Source organism: Emys orbicularis, chromosome 4, assembly GCF_028017835.1.
Source record: "Emys orbicularis isolate rEmyOrb1 chromosome 4, rEmyOrb1.hap1, whole genome shotgun sequence".
Lineage (NCBI taxonomy): Eukaryota > Metazoa > Chordata > Testudines > Emydidae > Emys > Emys orbicularis.
In genome coordinates, this window is record NC_088686.1 from 12,218,487 (window position 1) to 12,225,684 (window position 7,198).

The window sequence follows — 7,198 nt, forward strand, 5'->3', positions numbered from 1 at the left end:
CTTTCTCTAGGAGTATTCTGCTACTAGAAAATATTGTGTGTAAATGGAAAACTTTTTCCAGCACAAGGAACACCAGTGTGCACTGAATTTTTCAGCTCTTTTGGTATATCACGTGGTAAAGCAGTGTGGCAGAAACTGGCCTAGAGCATTGCTACTGCCTGTGTTCCTCAGCAACCTCTTCAGTTCTGGGCAAGATGTGGATTTAAATGTTTTCTTGTTTTGTGCTGCAATGTATTCCTGCTGTGAATACATCAGTTAATATATGTAGGCTAAAATAGGTTTGGAGAGATCCAATAGCATTGGATTTTCAACCTATGACATTGGGAAATTAATCTTTCAGGGCTGTAGCTGAAGACGGCTTTCAGTACTCTGGCAAATATTTTTATGAATGGAATGCTTTTAAGAAATATACACCTCTACCCCGATACAACGCTGTCCTTGGGAGCCAAAAAATCTTACCGCGTTATAGGTGAAACCACGTTCTATTGAACTTGCTTTGACCCACCGGAGTGCGCAGCCACCCCCCCACCCCCCCCGGAGCACTGCTTTACCGCATTCTAGCCGAATTCGTGTTCTATCGGGTCGCGTTATATCGGGGTAGAGGTGTATTGTGTTAATATAACCTACGTAAATCTAACACAGATGATCTTGATTGGGAGCCTTTAGTTTCCCTAAACTTATAGAGCTGTAGTAGCTGAGCTATAAATAACGAAGGAAATACCTCCCTACCTGTCCAAAGACTTTGGGTGAGGAAGTAGAAATCCTTTCTCCCTATGAGCATGCAGATCTCTGAATTTCTGAAGGGAAGATAAGGAATTGTCATCTTTGTGGCACAGTTTTTTCCCTTGCCTGCTCTGTGTGGTTGGGCTCAGTGTAGTGGTAACTGGGTGAAAGTATATGGCCTGTGTTTAAACAGGAAGCCAGATTAGACCAAATCTATGAGTATGTGGATATCTTAGGCAGTGGCCCTACCTGGTTGGAGTTCTGGCGGGCTGGAGAATCAGATAATGGAGTAAGAGAGAGAGTGGTCTCTGGGGTAGCACCATTCCATGCTATGCAACAATATTTCCACAATGAAGTGGGCAAGGAAGAGCAGAAGTCCCCTTGAGCTTTGCTAGACATCTAATTTACATGTACAGTCCTTAGATTTTACAGTGATGGTTTCTGTGTGTGTGTGTGTGTGTGTGTGTGTGTGTGTATAATATATATAATACACAAACAATCTGAGGATTTGGTTTTTATATATATAAATATATAAAAATCCTCCCTTGGAAGTCTGTATATAAAAAACATCCTCAGATTGGAGAGAGACACTTGGAGCCCTACACACTGCATGAGGATCCAGCTAATGGCAATGTAGCATGGAGCTATGCCACAGAGAGGGGATTCAATAGAGCTGCAGCTGTTCCTTCAGGATGGCTTCCCTCTCTCTGTAGGGATTGGGGTGTGATGGGGTTCCTCCGAGACCTGGGAGGTTGGAAAGGAGTGTGCCTCCAAATTCAGTAGTGCCCCCTTCCCCTGTGGTGCGGTTCCAGGAAATTCAGGGATAGTCATGCAATTTTCTTCCCTTTGAGTCCTTCCTATGGCTCTTTTCTCGAGGGAGCAACTCCATGTCTAATCGATGTCACAGGTAAGATGTGATGGTTGTTTCTACCGTTATTGAACCCTGGTGCAGCCAATCCAAGACATAAGTATTCTGTACTGTTATGAATTAATAAGTTGTCTCTGATGTGTTCCTTAAACCTGTATCGCTGAATGCTGATCAGCAATCCATCATCCTACCTGGCTAAGATGCCATTTGGTATAGTAGAATCGTAGAAATGTGGGGCCAGATCCCTGCACTGATGCAGGACCAAGTAAACCTAAACCATCCCTGACTGGTGTTTGTCCAACCTGCTTTTCAAAACCTCCAGCAATAGGGATTCCACATCCTCCCTTGGAAGTCTGTCCCAGAGCATAACTACTATTGTAGTTAGATTTTCTTTCATGTACAAGTAAAAAATATGTTCACTTAATTCACTGAGTCTGCAGGAATTGTGAAGGCATAACTAATAACAGATTCTGCTTCTTTTTCTTTACAGTTCAACTCAACAGTAAGCTTTAACAAATTTCTGCTGGCTTGATTGTCAGCAGTCTAAGATTTCTCCACCTGCTGGTTCTGCTACAGGTGCCTAAATGTGGTAGAAAAAAGCTATATGCATGATATGCTTAGAAACTCATGGGGGTTGATAGTAGCCTTTTACCTCACGAGAACTGGGAGGTTATATCGGTGAATAATTTAGAAAGTGGCCTTATCCTAGTGCCCAGAAAACCCTTATCACAGTTTGTGTGGGGTTACTCACCTGAGAAAGGGTTAGCAGGATCACACCCCTAGTTTTCATTTGCCCACACCATACAGTTACCTCATAGTTGTGCCAAATACAGTATTACCATACTACAGTCTCTTGAGGGGGTCATAAGTAGTTGACAAGTAGTTTTTACTACTTCAAAAATGTATGAATGGTTTGCCTTTACCCTTTCAGAGGAGAACTTAGTACTCACTCTAGTCTACCAAAAATTGGAGTGGCTTCAAAGTTTTATATTCCTGTGGACGTCCCACGGGGAATGTATGTAAACCATAAAACCACTCTTACAGATCACCTTGTGAAGTGCATTGCATCCCATTTCCCCAATTGTCTAAGCCAGGGGTAGGCAACCTATGGCACGCGTGCCGAAGGCGGCACGTGAGCTGATTTTCAGTGGCACTCACGCTGCCCAGGTCCTGATCACCGGTCCGGGGGGCTCTGCATTTTAATTTAATTTTAAATGAAGCTTCTTAAACATTTTAAAAACCTTATTTACTTTACATACAACAATAGTTTAGTTATATATTATAGACTTATAGAAAGAGACCATCTAAAAACATTAAAATGTATTACTGGCACGCGAAACCTTAAATCAGAGTGAATAAACGAAGACTCGGACACCACTTCTGAAAGGTTGCTGAACCCTGGTCTAAGCTTTTATTGTAGGTGGTTTCTCCATCACCCCTCTATTCCTGCCTAGATATGGCTATTAGCCATCCTACTGTCACATAATGACAGGAAAAATAATAACTCTTGTTACTCCTACCCTCTTCCCACCATCCCCACTAATGGGGTTTGTCTCACAGATGCTGCTTAGATGATCTCCAATCTCCAGCAGGTAGAGACCGGTCACTTACTGCTCAACTAGACTGGATTTTATGAGTCTTGTAGTTTATATCGCTGTAGTGTCCAGGGGCCCCACGTTTGAAGTGCTTTACAAGCATCAAAGAAAGACGGCTCTTGCTTCAAAGAGTTTTACAACTAGAGCTGGTTTAAAAAATTGAAATTTTGATGGGACTTTTTGTCAAAAAATTCAAATTTTGGCTGGGAAAAAGGGTCAAAATATTAGTAAAAACTTGATCCCAGCTGTAGACCTGGTGGAAAAAGTTTGACACCTAAAAAGGACAACATTTTGTGACACATTTGGACCCATTTTTTAAACGATTTAAATTTTAAAGAGGGACAAGATGTAACAGGTTGGTACGGCACACAAGCAGAGGAGGGGATGGTGATAGGAATACAAAATTGTATATATTTGCTAAATGTACAACTTGGCATCTTCAAAGTAACTTTTTTCCACTTTTTCCCTGCATTAAGATACAAATGAACAAGAGATAATGAGTCAACTTCATAGCTATTATCATTTGGTAGTCTGCCATGGCCATCCTAGTAGAAGTGAAGCTTGAGAAGGAATTTCAAGAACACAGTAATGGCTTTGCCAAGGTAAGATTATTTTATGCAAAGCTAAGGTGGTTATTATCAACATTGCCAAAGAAGGTATGATTTGAGTGACCAGTGTTGTATGTTAACTTGATGATAAAATGCCCTCGCTCTTGAAAACACAGCCACATGATTTCATTTCAAATATAACTCCGCGGAGAGTTGCCAGATCTGCACCCAGATCCACATTCTGTCCATGTACAAGCAATTTTTTTCACGCTATTTCTAACAGGAAGCTAATCATATGCTCTCTATTGCCAGTTCATGTGGCTCTCCAGGAGGATAGGAACAGAGTAAAGGGCCTTTAGTGAAAATAAGAATCAGGCCCTCAGTGTTCAAAAGACTCCATGAGCTTGGTGTATGTGATGGGAATAGTCTGTATCATTTCAGAATGTGGGTAAATACTACTTGAAGCACATTGGTTTGAATTATAGCGGTTTGAATTGTAAGAGCTAATATTTATATTAAAAGAAAGTTACGCACCCTTAGGACAAATTAAGGGCCCCATCCTGCAAGCTGCTCTCTGTGCCTGCACGGATCTCCACTGAAATCAGTGGGGCTCGAGACAGACGTAGTACTCCAACCTGCACAGAGTAGCTTCCAAGATCAGGGCCTAAAGCTTCCATTTATTATACAGTGTTGCAGCAAATGTGGTTTTAAATTTAACTGTAGAAGTTAGTGTTTTGTAAGTCTTAATATATAGCATATTTTATGTAGGGTGGAATTGGACTCATTTGGAGCCTCTGGGCTGGCTGCTAAGTGTCATAGCCGTGTCAGTAACACCTAGGATATGTGAGAGTCTGAATTTTGATGAATAAATTGCATTTTATAGATGGAAGTAAGACACTTAATTTCTTGGTGGCAGGTCCCCTTGCTAGATAGTTAAATTCACTCTGCAGCCATGTCTTATTGCTTCAATCAGTTAAATGTGTTGTGATAAATTCAGAATTGGATCTGAAATCCCTGGTTGGCCCAGAGTGCATCTTTGCAGCTGTGAAGCTAGCCAGTTAACTGGACTAGCATCACTTGAGACGGTGAGACAAGCTACAAACAGCAGTCAAAGAAATTTTCTGCAAGTGTGCACAGCCCTCTTATTTGGTTATATGAAGCCAGTATTCCCTTGGAGAGGGAAAAGTGCCATGTTATATTAAGTAGTCAGGACAGGGAAGTGCTAAAAAGGGAAGCTCTTCCCCTTATACCTTCTGCTTGATTGCCAAATCTTCCATTTTCATTTCAATCTCTGGACAATCATGAAGCAGAAAACAATTGGACAGTTTCATATATAAGACAATAAATGGGGTATGTATAATGCATTGAATAGAAATATGCCTCTGCATTATACTCCATACTAAGACCAAGCTTAAAGCCCACTGTATATTCTCAGTGAAACAAATCTTCCCTTAAACTAGGTTGAAATGTTCTGATGTTTATTGGAATGTAAAACTTCAACATTTGGATTGTTATGATCAAGTAGAGGAGAGCTTTTTTATTTTTTGGTAAAATGCTGCTGTTCTCCATTAAATTCAGATCCCTGCTTTGGGGTATGCAGAAAAATGTTTATTTTTGCAAATGTTTTCCATTTTTCAGACACTAAAGAGCTGGTAAGTTTTCAAAGTCAGACATTTAGAAATAAAGTTTAAAAAATGGGGAACATATTTTTAATATTTTTGTCAATTTCGGTCACTTCCCTTCTCACACCCTGCTCCCCATCTACCCCCCATTTTCCAACCAGCTGTGATATTTGGAGAACACGTTACTGGATTGTAGGCTTCCTTTGTCTAGATAAAAATATTATTTTCAAAAATGTGGGGATTTGATTCAGCAGCAGATTTCTTAGGTTTGAAATCAAAATGCACATCTTAAGGTTCTTCCTTGTCTAGGAAAAGCTCTGTGCCCAAAGCTGCCCTCTTTTTCTGTGAGCATGGAATCTAGTTGAATTGCCCTGCAGGATTTATAAAGTGCCAGCTCTGTGATACATTCCCACTTCTCCTTTATCTCTTTGGAAGTCCTTCTGTGATTGCTCTGCAGGGTTTGGGCACGGCAAAGAGTAGATGTGGGGCTGGAAGAGACAGATCCTGTCCATGCCACCTTGAACTTATGGAAAATCCTGACCAGTCAGCATAAACTTGAATTTAACCAAATCAGCATCAACTTGATAAGAGCAAATATTTAAAACTTCCATTCTTCTTCGAGTGATTGCTCATGTATATTCCACAGTAGGTGTGCGTGCTCGCCATGTGCACCGGTGCCGGAAGTTTTTCCCCTAGCAGTACCCGTAGGGGAGCACCCCTAGTGACCCCTGGAGTGGTGTCTCTATGGCGTGGTATAAGGGGAGCCGCGCGCTCCCCCCACCCTCAGTTCCTTCTTGCCGCCAGTGAAGGTGCATCGGAACTGCTCTGCTCCAGCTTGTCTGCAGCTTTCCTCTAGAACTCTTGTTCGTTTATAGTAGTTTAGATTACTGTTAGTTTAGTTTAGTGTGCCTGGGTCGGGGCATGCCCCGTGCCCTGGGCTTTGTCGTGTGACACTTGCAGGCGGCCGATGCCAGTGAGTGACCCACACACGGACTGTTTACACTGCCTGGGGGAAACCCATCTCAGCGATCGCTGCAAGATTTGCAGATCTTTCAAGCCTCCAACCAAGAAAGAAAGAGACATTCGGCTCCAAGCCATTCTGATGGAGTTGGCATTGACCCCGAATCCGGTGTGCCGCTCCAAGTCGGCACCAGGTACCGCGGCATCGGTGCGTGGTGACCCTTCGGTTCCTTCCACCAGTCGGCACCGCTCCCTGTCCACGGGGCACACCAAGAAGGCTAAGAACAGGTCTTCGCCGCTGACACACCAGAGCAAGACCGGGGGAGACTAGACCCATGTTGGGCAGTTCTCAGTCCCCGTCAGCCTCCAGGCTTCCGACTAAGGTTGAGCAGAGTAGCCCGGCCCAGTTGGCGCAGGCTTCCCCGGATGTCAGGGAGCCCTCCACACCGGAGGCCCTGCAAGCGGCCCGGGATGTTATGTCCCTGCCGGTACCAGGGGCACCGCCACCATTGGCTCCCCGGTCCAGAGGCAAGCCACCACTTGGATCACCGCAGTCGCCTCCTGGTCGGTACCGTTCGAGGTTGAGGGAAAGTTCCCGACGCTGTTAGCTGCTCAGCGACCGTCCTGTGCATAGTCCATGCCGGTCACCATTGACCCCCACCAGGCTGTCTTGCTGGGTTCCAACTGACAAGGGTTCCAGGCACCACTCCGCCTCGATTGACTGTAGACCTCGCGAAGGGAGCAAGCCCCGTCGAGACCGAGACAGACTGCACCGGAGCTCCTCGTCTCTGAGAGGCCACCGTAGCCCATCATGATACGGGCGTCGACGCCATTCCCGTTCGTTGTCTCGCTCCAGCACCTTGCCGCAGCACCGCTCCCGCA